A 17,332-nucleotide genomic window follows, 5' to 3' on the forward strand; every position below is an offset into this window, starting at 1 on the left:
TCTGATACTACCTAGTGTCTAATTCTTTTTTCTGTGTATGTGGTACTGAGGAATCAAACCCGGGTCTTCGTGCATGCTAAGCAAGCACTCCACCATTAGGCCAAACTCCTGGCCATAGTGTCTGATTCTTAAATAACACAAAGCATGTGCCTTAAAATGATATTTAGCAAAAGATTAAGGGAAGTAAACTTCAATTATCGTATTTTTTCAGAGATTGAGTACAGGATAAGATTTTTTTTTTTTTTTTTTTTTTTGCCAGTCCTGGGCTTAAGCTCAGGGCCTGAGCACTGTCCTTGGACTTTCTCAAGGCTAGAGGTCTACCACTTGAGCCTCAGCACCACTTCCAGCTTTTTTCTATGTATGTGGTACCGAGGAATCGAACCCGGGTCTTCATGCATGCTAGGCAAGCACTTTAACCACTAGGCCAAACTCTCGGCCCCAGGATAAGGATTTTTTTTTTTTTTTTTTTTTTTTTGCCAGTCCTGGGCTTGAGCTCAGGGCCTGAGCACTGTCCTTGGACTTTCTCAAGGCTAGAGCTCTACCACTTGAGCCTCAGCACCACTTCTGGCTTTTATCTATGTATGTGGTACCGAGGAATCGAACCCGGGTCTTCATGCATGCTAGGCAAGCACTTTAACCACTAGGCCAAACTCCCGGCCCCCCAGGATAAGGATTTTTATGTAACCATTTTTTCCATAAAAATATTTCTCAGCCAGTCACTGGTGGCTCACGCCTGTAACCCTAGCTACTCAGGAGGCTGAGATCTGAGGATTACAGTTTGAAACCAGCCTGGACACTTATCCCCAAAAAACCATTCAGAAAAAGCTGAAAGTGGCATTGTGGCTCCAGTGGTAGAGTGCTGTCCTTGAGCAAAAGAAGCTCAGAGGTAATGCCAGGCCCTGAGTTCAAGTCTTAGGACCAAAACAATATGTATTTTCCTCTTAAAAATGCTTAACTCAATAAGGATTCATCCATTATACGTTGTATTTATTGATTAGTCTTTGTCACTATTAGAAACCATGAGTCTAGGGCCTAGGAGCATAGCCTAGTGGTAGAGTACTCGTCTAGCTTGCACGAAGCCCTGCGTTTGATTGCTTGGTACCACCCAGGACTGGCAAAAAAAAAAAGAAAAAAAAAAAAGAAGCCATATGTCCATACCAATATCATACTTTTAATCTAATGCTACAGGTTTCTCACTTTTTGTGATTGTGTGAATATAGGATGAAGCTTAATGGAAGGACCTCCAGGATATGGAAGGAAGAGACATATAATGTGTGATTGTTGTTCTTAATGTACTATGTTGTTTCTCATCTCTTTTGTTGTCCCTTGGTTATTCTCATATTGTTACAGTATCTTACCTTGTTATCTAGTATCTTGTATATATGCTTGTTTATTTGAAATAGGATAGGGAAGAGGGGAAAACAAGACGAGGGAGGGGGAGGGAAATGGGGACAAAAACATGAGAAGGAGTATCAATGTTTGTGAAGTAATGTACCTTCTATCTGGTGAATATAATGTAATATTTCTATTAATTATAATAAAAATGCAAATGGCAAAAAAGAAACCGTGAGTCCATACCAATATCATAGTTTTAATCTAATGCTACAGGTTTCTCACTTCTTGTGATTGTGAATTTCTTTTCTGCTATTGTCTTCCATTATTCTCATTGTCTCTAATTACTTAATAAATCTCCCACGAGCAGCCAGGTTTCGCTTAGCATTGCTGTCTTCCTCTCACCAGGGCTCTTGTTTACACATCGATACACTGTTATTCACACTAGAATGACTTCTTAAAGCTTGCCTATGCCATATTCTTTTCATTTTGCTCTGACTCTGACTCTCATACTGGGTTATCCCTTCTTTTGCCTCCTGCTTGGGTACTCTTCTTGTCCTCAGATCTCAATCCCTATCAGATAGTATGTGTATGATTGTTTTTTCTGAACCTCTCCCAGGATGTCCTCTTTACCAGCTAGTGACATAAACAACTTCCTCACCATGTTTCTGTCCTAATAACCTGCACTGGGACCTCCCTGTGGTCTTTCTTCACATGGACGTTCCTCTGTCCCATTGGATCCAACAATTTACAGGAGGCCCTACCAATGTCTGTGCATAGATGACCCCCTTGCGCAGCTTAGGTCTAATAATTATACCCTGAGCTGATCTTGCCTCTACCTTCTTTACCCTGAGAACTTGCTCTAATTCATGATCACAGCTTCCCCTCATGTGTCCTATCCTTCTATGTGGACAAACTTCCCCTCTTTGTTGGTACCGACATTCAGATATCCAATAATATAAGCCTCAAGCTTCAAAATTAAACCAGAGTGATGGGCGCTGGTGGCTCAAGTCTGTAATCCTAGCTACTCAAGAGGCTGAGATCTGAGAATTATAGTTCAAAGCCAGCCCAGGCAGGAAAGTCTGTGAGACTCTTATCTCCAATTAACCACTGGAAAACTCAAAATGGCTCTGTGGCTCAAGTGATAGAGCCCTTTGAAGCAGAAGAACTCAGGAACAATGTCCAGGCCTGGAGTTGAAGTGCCGTGACTGATTAAAAATAATTAAGTCAAAGTGTTTCCAGATAAGGAACAAGCTGAGATTTTGTCCTAGGAATAAAAATCTGCCAATTTACTAGAGATTTCTAAGCCATCATATAATTGTAATCTTAGAATGTTATTCAATGTGATGATATTTGGTGTGGTTCCTTCATTAAATAGAAAAAGAATTAAAAAGACTGGTAAAAAGAAGTAAACATTAAAAAATTAAAACTCTACTTCGATTATAAATGCAAATCACTCTGGTTTAGCACTGTGTTCTTAGTCATTTTCTGGTTTCTTACAAGTTTGTATTTTAGCATAGGCATTCTTATAAAAAAGCCACTTCATAATGGCTCTTTGTTTATGAATATGCTTAGTTTATATAGTATACACTCATCCATTAGTGTAGCAAGTTATAATATGTGGTCAGCTGACCCTTTTACAGATGTTGGTTAGAAAGTAGATCATTTGAGTTTATTTTGAGCATAAGGGCAGCGTTTAGCTTTTCCCAAGGATTTGAGCACCACTGAGAATTCTCAGCCAGCTCTGAGAATTGTTTATTTCTTTGGAGACTCATTTCTACCACTTTCTACCAGGTCTCCATCATTGAAACCTCAATGTTGACTTTATTGCCTAAGTACCATTATAGACAATCTTATTTAAGTAAAGGAAATTGACCTTGGAAATGTACAATTCAAAGAAGTTAGGCCATTTCTTCTACTCATTGCTAACTTGTACTTAGTGGTTCTGAGGAAAGAGCAGTAGACTTAGCAACAGAGTTGAGAACTGTCTATAAGACTTCTGTTTGAGTTATGCTACAGAATATAGCCAATTTAGGGATTTAATTAAGAAAGAGAATATTATATACTCAGGAGAGAACTTCTTTGGAAAAACAAGTGCTTAGATTTTAAAAAGCCAAAGGAAATAGAGTATCTATAGTACTCTTTCTCTTCAGCTTCCATTGTCATAGGCAGTGTTTTAGGCATTGGGTACTAATTATCAAATAATTCTGTTTCTGCAGTGTTTTTCGTCTTCTTTCTTTCCTTTTTTTTTTAACAAACCAGCTTAACTTGAATAGGACTAAGTTTGTAATGGTATTACTGAACATGTTCACATGTTTTCCCTTTTTTTTGCCTTTAAGTTATTTTTATTAATTTACAATGAAAGCATTTACTATGATGTTTTAAACTCTATTTTAGCTGAAAAATTAAAACTGAAATTATACAAATCAATAGAATAATGTGGTGTTTTGATGAAGGTGTACACTGTATAATGTTATAATCAGGTAAAGCATGTTTACTTCAAACGTTTATCATTTTTCATAAATAAAGTATTGAAAATCCTTTCTTATAGTTTTGGAAATGTATAGCACATTATTGTTACTTATAATCATCTAGTGTATAATAGTTCACCATAACTTCCTTCTACTGTAGCATTTTTTTTTTTTTTGGTGTGTCATGGGGTTTGAACTCTGGGTCTGGGCACTGTCCTTGAACTCTTCAGTTTAAGGCTAGCACTCTACCATTTTGAGCCACAGTGCCACTTCTGGTTTTCTGGTGGTTAATTGGAAATAAAAGGCTCAAGGACTTTCATGCCTGGACTGGCTTTGAATGGCCATCCTCAGGTTTCAGCCTTCTGAGTAGCTAGGATTATAGGCATAAACTACTGGCACCAAGCTATAGCTTTATTTTTTTAAATCAGACTACACCTTTATTTACTTTGGTTGGATGAATAATTCCTTTTTTATAATGTAGCAAGAAATTTTCAGTTCATTTTGTCTGTCATCTAAATATGTATAAAGTATTGATCTTGTAAAATGATTGTAAAGATTGAGTGTGATTGAGTGTACATCACTAAGTTGGGTGTTTAAAATAGTAAATAGTCATCATTTAATGGTAATTAAACAATAAATGGTAATTACTATTACACTTTCAGCTGTGGAAAATCTCTAAAATGTTAGCTTATTTTAGATGAGTAATGACTCTAAGATATTCTCACCTAGATTTTGTTTCCAAATTTAAAAATTACTGAGTCTAGGGGCCCAGATGCATAGCCTAATGGTAAAGTGCTTGCATACCATGCACGAACCCTGGGTTCTATTCTTCGGTACCATACACACACACACAGAAAAAAGGCAGAAGTGGTGCTGTGTGTGCTCAAATGGTAGAGCTCTGGCCTTGAGAAAGCCCATGACAGTGCCCAGGCCCTAAGTTCAAGCCCTAGAACTGGCAAAAAAAAAATTACTGAGTCTGGGGCTGGGAATGTGGCCTAGTTGTAGAGTGCTTCACCTAGCATTCATGAAGCCCTGGGTTTAATTCCTTAGTACCACAAACTCAGAAAAATCCAGAAGTGGTGCTGTGGCTTAAATGGTAGAGCTCTAGCTTTGAGTGAAAGAATCTCAGGGACAGTGCCCAGACACTGAATTCAAGCCCCAGGACTGCAGCAAACAAACAAATTTATTGAGTTTTCCACTTAGAAATGTGTTGTTATCTTTTAATTTTTTCAAACTATCACTTGTACTTTATTTAAATTATTCCCAGATTATATTTTCATTATTTTTAAGTAGTTATACAAATGAGTTAACATTCAGCAAATCAATTCATGTGTAAATGCATCTTGATAGATGTTACCTTACACCTTCCCTCATACCTCCCAAGCTCACTCCTCTCCTCAGTTTTCTTAATGTCATAAAACATGCATTGAGTGTTTTGCCTACAATCTCCTCTTGTTTCTCTCTTTATTCATCTACCCCAGTCCACTTGACTACTCTTTGATAGCTTTCTTTTTTTGTTGTTGGTCATTGGACTTGAACTCTGGGCCTGGGCACTGGCCTTAAGCTCTTCAGCTCAAGGCTACCGCCCTACCCCTTGAGCCACAGCACCACTTCTGGTTTTCTGGTGATTAATTGGAGATAAGAGTCTCATGGACTTTTTAGTGCCCTAGATAGCTTTGAACCTTGATCCTCAGATCTCAGCCTCCTAAGTAGTTAGGATTACAGGCCTTTTTTTTTTTTTTTTTTTTTTTTTTGCCAGTCCTGGGACTTGAATCAGGGCTTGAGCACTGTCCTTGGGCTATCTCAAGGCTAGAGTTCCACCACTTGAGCTACAGCACCACTTCTGGCTTTTTTCTATGTACGTGGTACTGAGGAATTGAACCAGGGTCTTCGTGCATGCTAGGCAGGTACTCTACCACTAGGCCAAACTCCTGGCCTGGTATCTTTTTTTTGTCAGTCCCGCTGTGTGCCCTCCCTACCCCCCCATCAGCTTTATCTTGGGACCTTGGCACTTTCTCTGAGCTCTCCCTGCCCTCCCTCCCTTGCTTCCCATCAAGGCTAGTGTTCTACCACTTTGAACCACAGCGCCACTTCTGGGTTTCTGGTTAATTGGTGACAAGAGTCTCATGAACTTTCCTGCCCAGGCTGGCTTTGAATTGAGGTCCTCAGATCTGAGTAGCTAGGATTATGGTCATGAGACACTTGCTCCTACCTCTCCCATACTTTTCAAGTGCCAGTTTCCTGGTGTTCATTTGGTTGTGCTATGATGTTTTCTAAGAAATTACACTATTTGAATTCTCCCCTATAAATACCATACTTCAATTGATACATTTGTGTCTGCTTGCATAAAATTGCATATGTGTTTACACATAAATTTATAAATTAGTTTTAGTTTTCACATATGAGAGAAAACATTTATACTTTGTCTCTCTGAGCCTGCCTTACTTCACTTATACAACTTTTTCTAGGTCTGTCCATTTATTTGCAAATGATGAAATATTTTTTCCTAATGGATTAGTAAAATTCCAATATATCTATATGTATATATATATATATATATATATTACATTTCCTTGATCAATTTGTTCATTGAGGTGCATCTGGGCTGTTTCCATATCTTGTCTGTGGTGAATAGCGCAGTAATGAATGTGGTTGTACAAGTAGCTTTACTGTATCATGATTTGTAATCTTTTGGAAATGTCCCAGGGTGGTATTACTGGATCATAAGAACTCTGGGCCTGGACATTGTCCCTGAGCTCTTCAGCTCAAGGCTACCACCCTACCCCTTAAGCCACAGCTCCACTTCTAGTGGTTTTCTAGTGGTTAATTGGAGATAAAGTCTCTCGGACTTTAATGCCTGAGCTGGCTTTGAACCTCAATCCTTAGATCTCAGCCTCTTGAGTAGCTAGGATTACAGGCGTGAGCCACTGTGCCCAGCTTTATGTTTAGTTTTTTAGGAATTTCCTCACTGCTTTCTAGAGTTACTGAATTAGTTTACGTTCTCACCAACAGTGCATTAGGGTTCCTTTTCCCCCACATCCCTTCCGGCATCTGTTGTTCACATTCTTTTTTTTTTTTTTTTTTGCCAGTCCTGGGCTTGAGCTCAGGGCCTGAGCACTGTCCTTGGACTTTCTCAAGGCTAGAGCTCTACCACTTGAGCCTCTGTACCACTTCTGGCTTTTTTCTATGTATGTGGTACCAAGGAATCGAACCCGGATCTTCATCCATGCTAGGCAGACACTTTAACCACTAGGCCAAACTCCAGGCCCTCACATTCTTGATGATGGACCATTCTAACTGGGGTGAGATGGGATCTCAGTGTTGTTTTTATTTACATTTTCTTTATGGCCAGAGATGGTGAGCATTTCTTTCTGAGTCAGTTGGACATTTTTATTTCTTCTGAATATCTTTTAATTTTTACTGTTTGAAAATACTTTATAATAATTTCTCTTAATATGCTAATGGTCATAGTGAAAAGCTTTTATTGAATGTAGTATAATTTATTGTGGTTATAAAATGCCAATAACTGTGAAGTAAAGGAAACAGCTGTGTTTGTGCTTCTTAATACAAGTGCTTTATAAATGCATATATCAGCCATTTCTAGTTATTTAGGCAACATTTATATTTTACATTAAAAGCTCTAACTTGGAAAATGGATTTTAAATGAAAGATAAAGGAATTCAGAATTATTTAAGATTAGTCAGGCATAATATTGCTTTAGTTTTAAGTCGTATTTGCCTTTGCAAAGAAAAATACAATGCTCATTTTATTTGCCAAAAACTTTTTTAATATGTAGGGCTTATTTTCAAAAAAACATATTAAAATTGAGATTACCTCTTAAAAAAACTAAACTAAATTTACCTAAACTAGTATGTGTACTAGTTCTTTAGCAAATTGATAAGTTTTACCTTCTGAGTTCTGTAACGATTTTATTACCCCCTAAACCATATGGCTTGGCCTGGGAATATATGGGCTCATTTTAGCACTGTTTCTCAGTTCACCATCCCCTGGGGAAATTCTGTTTTATAATGTCTCGTTTCTACCCTTTCATAATTATTATGACTGGGCTTTTCTGGGAAGAAGTTTCCACCAGTCTGTTTGTCTGCATGGTAGCTCCCTAGTCATTCAGCACCACTGTGTATTGTTGCTTGCAAGCCTATCTATGATATTATTCCAAAAGTAAGTGAAGAAAGAGGCAGAAAAGATGATGATCCCTAAGTCAGACCTGGAAGTTGTTTATAGATAAGGAAGAAATTTTGGCAAGAATTTTTTCTGAGAAGAAAAACTACGGTGCATACTTTTCACAAATTTACATCAAAAAGTAACTGCAGAGGCATGCATTAGAGCAAAACAAATTTCTTCTGCAATTTCTATAAGAAAGGGTTTTGTAACACACATTCGTGGTCTCTTTCTGATTTCTATTTCTCCTCCCATGCAACAGCAGTATTTTATTTGGTTGGTAGGTTTGGGGTAGAAAATGGGCTAAATCAAATGGCTAGGCCTTGCCCCATGGCATTGTATGCTTTACCTTTCACTTTCCAGGTTATCTTCTCTCTTATGTGGAAACTACTGCTTCCTCTCCATTCTTTGTGCATGCATGCATGCATGTGTGCATGCGTGCGTGCATGTGTGCGTGCGTGCGTGTGTGTGTGTGTGTGTGTGAATGCACATGTGTGTGCACTCATTCGTACATCCCTACTGTGCCTTTGAATTGGGGCCTTTGTGCAGTCTCTTTGTTTTTTTTTTTTTTTTTCACTCAAAGCTGGCATTCTGCCACACTTCCAGTTTTTTGGGAGTTAATTGGAGATAAGAGTTTCATGGACATTTTTGCCCTGGCTGGCTTCACACCTTGAAGCTCAGATCTCAGTCTCTTGAGTAGCTAGGATTGCAGTTGTGATCCACCAGCACTATCAGCATGTGTGCTGCTATGTATGGCTGGAGTTTTTGGCCTAGATGAAGGCATCAGAATGACTGTTGAATATTCTCTCAAATGCTTGTTCTCAGATGTGAGAATAAAATGTTTCAAAACACAAGCATCTGTGTAACTCATAAATAAAATGCATAATTTATAGGCATCTAGATTGGTAATGTCTTCTATGAGTACTAGAATCACTGAAATGCAGTTTTTCCATTAAAATATTTTTATTGACATTTGATATATAGTTTAGTATTTAAGTTAGTTCATACACTATAAAGTTATCCTGTGTTATGCTCCTTAGCATTTAATTGAACCTTGTGAAATCTGAGATTTTTCTCAAGAATCTATATCATCTTTCTTTTGTTCTTTTTTCTTGAAGAATATTATACTTTAATGTTTTCCGCTTCTAGTACGTGAAAGTATTATTATTATGATGATGATTTTGCTGGTTCTGGGGACTGAACTCAGGGCCTGAGCACTGCCCTTGGACTTTCCTCAAGACTAGTGTTCTACCATTTGAGCCACAGCACCAATTCTGGTTTTTCTATCTATGTAGTACCGAGGAATGGAACCCTGGTCTTCCTGAATGCTAGGCCAGCACTCTACCACTAGGCCAAACTCCCAGCCATGAAAGTATTATTTTTAAATGATGAGAAAGAAAGTAGGAAGGAGGAAAAGTGAGTGAGGAAGAGAGGAAGAGAAATAGCAGTAGAGAAAGAGAAAAAAGGGAGAGAACAGAAAATATACCCAAGAACTTATGTTTCTTTGGCCAGGGTGGGCACATTGCCAGATTAGGAATTAGATGACTTTATACTAAGTGACTGATTAGAAAGGGAGAATCTGCGTTCAATCACTATGGAAAGCAATATGGCAGTTCCTCAAAACACTAAACATAGAGCTCCCCTATGACCCAGCAATTCCACGACTTGGCATTTACCCAATTATCCAGAGACAAGAACATACTAATCCACTAGCACAACGATGTTCAGTGCAGCACTATTAACCATAGCAAAGATATGGAACCAACCCAGATGCCCCTCAGTTGATGAGTGGATCAACAAGATGTGGTATTTATACACAAAGGAATTCTTTGCTGCTGTCAGAACAACATTGCCCCATTTGTAAGGAAATGGAAAGACTTAGAAAAAAATCATATTAAGTGAAGTAAGCCAGACTCAAAGGAACATAGGCTCAATGGTTTTCCTCATTTGTCATAATCAGTAGAAACCTTGGGCTCTCCTAGCAGAGATTTACAATAGAGCAAAACCTAGATACATAAGGCCATATAGGATGACGCTAAATGAAAAGACCTCTAGGATATAGAAACAAAAGCCATATAATAAGTGATTGTTGTCCTTAATGTACTATGTTATTTCTCATCTCTTTTACTGTCCCTTGATTATCTCATATTGTTACAGTATTTCACCTTGTTATCTGATATACTGTATAAATGTTTATTTGGTTATTTGAAATAGGATAGGGAAGGGGGGGAAAGAAGATGAGGGGCTGGGGTGGTGGGAGGGAAATGGAGACCAAGACATGAGAAAGGATATCAATGTTTGTGAAGTAATGCACCTTCTATCTGGTGAATGTAATGTAACCCTTCTATTAATTACCATAAAAATATATGGAAAAAAAAGGGAGAGTCTGATATATAGATGATGTAACTTACTTTTAAGCTATGCTTGCCTTCCAGTCAATGATATCATATGTTATTCCAGCTGGAAACCAGAATTAGTAATTAGACAAAGTAAATTCAAGGCTAACAATTTTGGTTCTTAGCATTTTGTGGGTCCACTAAAAATGTTTCAAGTACAAACTTTATGCCAGCTGCTGAAGGTGCATGTGATAGGACTTCATTTGGTGAAAAACAAGGAAAGTATAGCCATTCTAGTTTGCTTGATGGAAAAGGATAAAGATGGTTTATGTTTCTCTTCATGAAATCTTCCATTCTAAGGCACGCCTTTGGCTCTTTGTACCATACTGGCCACCCAGTGGTTATTGAGACTTTTTTGTTTGTTTGTTTTGTTTTCTGTCAGTCCTGTGGCTTGAACTCCGGGCCTGGGCACTGACCTTGAGCACTTTTGCTCAATGCTACCACTCTGCCACTTGAACCACAGCACTACTTTTGGCCTTTTCTGTATATATGGTACCTAGGAATCAAACCCAGGGCTTCATGCATGCTAGGCACACATTCTACCACTAGGCCAAACTCCAGGTTCTGAGACTCTTTTCTTTTTAAATGTCTAGATTTCTTTTCTCTTTGTTGGTGGTGTTGGGGAATGAACGTGTATAGATTTCCTAATGTTAGGCAGAAATTTTGCCACTTATCTATGCCTTTAAACATTTGAATTTCTAAGAAGGAAACCAAAGAACAATAATAATAATTTTAAATCATAATTTAATTTTAATAAATTTACATTGAATTTTTTTGGAACTAGTTACCCCTGGAAAAAACAAATATTGCTTATATCCTTTTATAGACCCTATGTATAATGTTTTTTTTTCTTGCCAGTCCTGGGGCTTGAACTCAGGGTCTGAGCATTGTCCTTGGGTTTTCTCAAGACTAGAGCTCTATCACTTGAGCCACAGCACCACTCTGGCTCTTTCTATGTAAGTGGTACTGAGGAATCCCAGCCCCACCTTAGGTATAATCTAAAGGCATGATTTTCTGACGGACATAATGTTTCTACTGGCTGAATATCTAGAATACTGACAGGATTCAGATGGCAATTGATATTAGCTTAACATTAGTGCCATGTAATGTAGATAAACAATGGGCAAGATCCCCAAGTGTATTTCTCTTTTCTAGATATTCCTACTTTCCAAGGGGCTACATAGGCTGAAATGTTTACTGAGGTACTTTGTGTTGCTTTGGCCAAGTGTTGCTAATCTTCAGAAGTTAGAGAAATATTTCAGGAAATATTTAAGCTGCAAATACTGGGGTTCCTGAGTGTGGCTTCCTTGAGTATCTGGCTGGCTTTGCCTTGGCATTCTGTTAGTCCTATTCTTTCTTCTAGGTCAAGGGACTGACAACAGCAGTGGAAAAGTGCTGAGTAGATGCTGTTCAATCTGCCTGTCATTTGCTCTCCAGATGTGTTGGTACTTGACATGATGACAGTTGAATGATAATAGATCTCTTACAGACACGTGTGTTTTAGGAGTGTCTTACATAGCACTGCACACTTTCTTTGCTAAGTGCTATCTAGCGCAGAAGTGCTAGCTGATAACTTGCAGTCTAGCATTGCAGCATCATTTTACAAACATTATGGAAATGCTTCTTCAGTAACTTAGGTCATTTTACATCTGTGTAGAAAACTAAATCCAGGGGCTGGGAGCTTGCCTAGAATGCACAAAGACTTGGGTTCAATTCTCAGTACCATACATATAGAAAAAAACAGAAGTGGTAGAGGGAAAAAAGGAAGGAAGGAAGGAAGGAAGGAAGGAAGGAAGGAAGGAAGGAAGGAAGGAAGGGAGGGAGGGAGGGAGGGCCGGCTCACAGCTGGTCAATTATGTACTGATTATGTCCTTTTTTTTTTTTTTTTTTTGACCTGTCCTGGGGCTTGAACTCAGTCTGGGTGTTATCCCTGAGCTTTTTTTTTTTGCACAAGATAAGTGCTCTATCACAGTACCACTTCTGGATTTCTTGAATAGTTTATGGAAATAAGAGTCCCATAGAGTTTCTTTCCTGGGTTGAACCACAATTCTCAGATCTCAGCCCCCTGAATAGTGAGGATTACAGGTGTGAGCCACCAGTGCCTGGCATGCCATCTATTTTTAACAGGAGTCTTCCTTAACACATATGAAAACACACAATATATATTTTTTAAAAGTCCTGATTTTTTTTTTTTTTTGTGGGTCATGGGGCTTGAACTTGGCCTGGCATTTTCCCTGAGCTCTTCAGCTCAAGGCTACCTCCCTACCCTTGAGCCAAGCCCTACTTCCCATTTTCTAGAGGTTAATTAGAGATAAGAGTCTCAAGTTCTTTTGTGCCCTGGGCTGGCTTTGAGATCATCAGATCTCAGCCTCTTGAGTAGCTAGGATTACAGGTGTGAGCCACCGAGCTGGGCCTGATTTTGAATTCTTTTTTTTTTTTTTTTTTTTGGCCCCCTTCTCTTTCTGGCCCCGCTCGCTCCGGCCCGGCTAGGCTCCCCCTCCAGCTCAGGCCCCGCTCGCTCCGGCCCAGCTCGCTCCGGCCCGGCTAGGCCCCCTTTCTAGCTCAGGCCCCGCTCGCTCCGGCCCCGCTCGCTCCGGCCTCGCTGGCTCTGGCTCGGCTCGCTCCCGCACGCTCCGGTCCTGCTTGCTCCGGTCCTGCTTGCTCCGGCCACCACTCGGTTGGGCTCTGTTCACTTCAGCTCAGCTCGCTTCTTTCGCTCTCTGTCGCTGTGGCAGTCTTGTCTCTGCCACTTTTCCGGTTTGGTTGTGTCTCGTCTCTGCCACTTCGGGCTTGGTTGTGTATGTGGGATACCGAGGAATCGAACCCGAGTCTTTGTGCATGCTAGTCAAGCACTTTAACCGCTAGGCCAAACTCCCGGGCCCCTGATTTTGAATTCTTAAATGAGCAAAGCAGAATTGCTAAAAAGTTTATTCTGGGAGAAAAATCTTTTAAAATTGATAGGATCACACAGACACATGAAGTTATTTCTCCCCGTATAAGCACTCTCCTGTTGGGGGCCGAGTAATGCCATTCTAATAACTTTCTGCTGAGACCTGTAGTAGGGGTAAACAAGTGGACCTCTTTATCCTGCCCACCTGTTGTGCTGATAGGCTCCCGCACCCAATATAAGGAGGGGAGTTTTAGAGCTAGAAAGATTCCTGCCTTTAGGAAGCTGCATGGCATCTCTGTTCGTGCTCCGGAGAAGCAAGGCTGAGTGCAGGAGGACAGTGGGCCCTCTCCTCTGGTGGCTTGGACTGGTTGGGGTGTGTTTTTCCCATCCCTCCTCAAGAGGGACTGGGGATGAAGGACCCCGACATATTGGCGCACAACGTGGGGCACGAAAGAGGCATGAAATTGGGCATGAAAGGGGCACAACTGTGAGTTGAGCCAAGTGAGAGATACATGGAGGAAAGACTGAAAAACCAGAGAAAACCTGAAAGGCACAAAAAGACTGAACAACCAGGGAAACCTGAAGGGAAAATGCAGGCTGAAGTCGCTCACAGGGAAAAAGGAAAAGACAGAAAGACAAGGAGAAAGAGAGGAACAAAGAGAAAAAGAAAAAAGGTGGTAAACAAGAGAAAGGGAAGCAACTACCTACAAAAGTCAAAGAAGAAAAACTCCTCAAAGACTGAAAAACCAGGGAAGCCTGAAAGAAAACACAAAAGAAAAAGGAGGGACTGAAAGGCCAGAGAAACCTGAAAGGAAGATAATGCAAAGAAAAAGAAAAATGGACTGAAAGGCCAGGGAAACCAGAAGGGAAAGTGCAGGCTAAAATTGCTCACAGGGAAAGAGATAAAAGACAAAGAGAAAGACACAGGGAGAAAGAGAAAGAAAACTCCTCAAAGACTAAACCAGTGAATATGTGTGTGTGTGTGTGTGTGTGAAAGGGATTTTAATCATTCCCAGAACACCTCTGAAGCGCATGTCACAGGTAGGGAGGAACCTCGAGGGAGTCTCTGGCCAGAGCAGTAGGGCGAGGCTAATGGTTACCTCACAGAGGGTGAGGCCTATTTTCTAATGAAATGTCAAAAGAAAATTACCTTGCAGAGGGCGAGGCCTAAGATATTTTAGAATAGAACCAAATGGGTTCAGACTGGAACGACCACGAATGTGTGTGTGAATGGTAAATCTAAATCTAAGTCAATACGGAAGTAAACAGTTTAAGAATAGGTGAAAAGCGCAGACTTGCTTGAGAAAGAGAATTAAGTGGTAGTGATTTAGAAAGCCTGTGCTCGGGTTCAGAATAGTTGAAAACAGGCTAAAGCTTTTTAAAGTCCCTGACAAAATATAGAGAGGACACCCCTGAGTCAGCTTGAAGAAGTTACAGAAAATGGATCTTCACCCATATCCCCCTAAAAATGAAGGGACCAGAGTCATTTTTGGACAGTAGCTTAAAACAAAAAGGGGGGACTGGAAGACTCCTCTAATTCTTCCATTGCCCTGCTATTCCCTATGGCTTGTGTGAATGTTGTTCTCTTAGTTGATGTTGGAATGTTTCCCTATTTTCTCTGTTGTAGTCAGAGCCACTCAGTATATACTAGTGCCTGTACAGGAGGAGGAGAATGCTTTCCCGCTCATCAGTAAAAGAGACTTTGGTATTTTCCTGCCCTTACTGCTGCGAGTGTTGTCCTTGCCACTGTGGTTCCTACAGAGAATGCTTTGAATGTGAGGACTGGAATTGTCATGTGCACGAATGACAATATTCTAACTTTGGGTGATATCTTGACACTATTTTGGGATTGATCAGTTTGGATTTGTTTATGCACTATAATTGTAATATGTCTATTGCTTGCCTACAAAGTCAACGCAGAAAGTGTTAATGAGACAGGCACCTGTTCCCATGAAAATAGGTGCATCCCCTCGGGTCTGATTTGCTTAAATGGACGGCTGGTAATCAAAGACGGGCAAGTCCCAGCTGTTAATGAGCTTGGAGACGGCTAAGACAGGCACAGCCGATCTAATATGGTGGTAGCCCCACATATTCTAAGTTTTGTCTTTTTTAAGATAAAAACGGGGGAGATGTTGGGGGCCGAGTAACGCCATTCTAATAACTTTCTGCTGAGATCTGTAGTAGGGGTAAACAAGTGGACCTCTTTATCCTGCCCACCTGTTGTGCTGATAGGCTCCCGCACCCAATATAAGGAGGGGAGTTTTAGAGCTAGAAAGATTCCTGCCTTGAGGAAGCTGCATGGCGTCTCTGTTCATGCTCCGGAGAAGCAAGGCTGAGTGCAGGAGGACAGTGGGCCCTCTCCTCTGGTGGCTTGGACTGGTTGGGGTGTTTTTCCCATCCCTCCTCAAGAGGGACTGGGGATGAAGGACCCGGAAACTCTCCCACTAGGCTATACTCCTGCCCTTGTTTTGTCCATTTTTAAGAGCTCTTAGTGTATTAAGTCTCTAGAACCAAGTGAGCATAAAAGAGTTAACGTGATAACAACATAGAGCTATGCATAAATGCCAGATATCATTAGTACTGCCTTTCATTCTTTCTTTGAAAGAAAGAACTCTGGGCCTAGGCATTGTCCCTGGGCTCTTCAGCTCAAGGCTACTGCCCTACCTCTTGAGCCACAGCACCACTTCTGGTTTCTTGGTGGTTAATTGGAGATAAGAGTATCACAGACTTTAGCATTGGCGTTGAACCTCAATCCTCAGATCTCAGCCTCCTGAGTAGCTAAGATTACAGGCATGAGCTAGTGTGCCTGGCTAGTGCCTTTATTTCTTTTGCATTAGAGTAGAAATGCAAGCTGAATGCTGATGGCTTACACTTGTAATCCTAATTACTCTGGGGGCTGAGATCTGAGGATTGTGGTTTGAAGCCTACCTGGGCGGGAGAGTCTGTGAGACTCTTATCTCTAACTACAAAAAAGCCAGAAATGAAGCTGTGGCTCAAGTAGTAGTGTGCCAGTCTTGAGCAAAATAACTCATGGACAGTGCCTGAGTTCAAAACCCAGGGCCAGCATGTCCACATGCACACGCATGTGTGCACGCGCGCACACACAAAATAGAAGTCCATTATTGGTAATTTTAGGGCTGTGATATGGTTTAGTGGTACAGCATAGTAGGAAAAAAATCCTTGAGCTTGATCCCAGTACTAATAAGCAAATAAATGAACGACTGAATGAATGAATAAATATTTGCAGTGATTCATTTTAAAAGATATGAAAAATAAAATTTTTCTTCGGCAAGGAAAATTTTGAGTGAAGGACAGTGGGAAGACCTGCATGGTGTGGGCAGAGGATGGGCAAGAGCACAGAGTTCTGATGATAACTGGTATGCTGTGGTTCTCTCAGTGTGGTAGAGAATAGGGAGGAAGGGAAAAAAATCTAAATATAACCTAGAAATTATGTAGGCTTTAGTGACTGATTTACTGTATAAATCCTTGAAAGTTTAAGCAGACAGATTTGAACTTTTTTCTGTTCTTGACTGTTTTCTTTTTTTAAAAAAATCTTTAATGTGAATCTGTTCTTTTACATAAAATACACCAAGTTATAAACTATTTGGATAATTCCTGTTCAAACAAACAACAAAATAAAGGTTTGGAGAAGTTGCTGTTCCATATTTGTAGGTTTAAAAATAATTCCCCTCCCTCCCTCCACCCCTCCAAAAGTCAAAATTTGTCTGTTATGTCAGGGTGACTGCTTCGGCCTGGTGAGCACATTAGCCACATTCTTATTGTCTCAGCGCCCTTGTGTTCATGTGCCATATGGGCTACACATCTGGTGACCAGTCCATGTTCTTATGGAAGAAAAATACAAAACATCCTTTGAGAGACTACAGAAATACTTTGCTATAGAAATTGCTACTGCCCTTTGTCTGCAAATATCTGGGTCCCAAATTAAATGCGTAGAGCTCTTCAAAGCTAACAGTAACTAGATAGGACACAGTACAAATTAGGTCTTTAAACTTTTTGGCACCAGTTCTGTTCTCCTAGCACATTACTTGTGAGGATAGCTCTTT

At 40.2% G+C, this 17,332-nt stretch overlaps 1 protein-coding gene across 2 annotated transcripts in view; it reads left to right on the forward strand.

The window, feature by feature from the left end:
- The window catches only part of Scfd2 (sec1 family domain containing 2), a 304,676-nt gene that overhangs the window by 25,163 nt on the left and 262,181 nt on the right, over positions 1 to 17,332 (forward strand). The gene's annotated exons all lie outside the window — the stretch shown is intronic.

This window comes from Megascapheus bottae, chromosome 13, assembly GCF_031878675.1.
Source record: "Megascapheus bottae isolate mThoBot1 chromosome 13, mThoBot2.hap1, whole genome shotgun sequence".
NCBI lineage: Eukaryota > Metazoa > Chordata > Mammalia > Rodentia > Geomyidae > Megascapheus > Megascapheus bottae.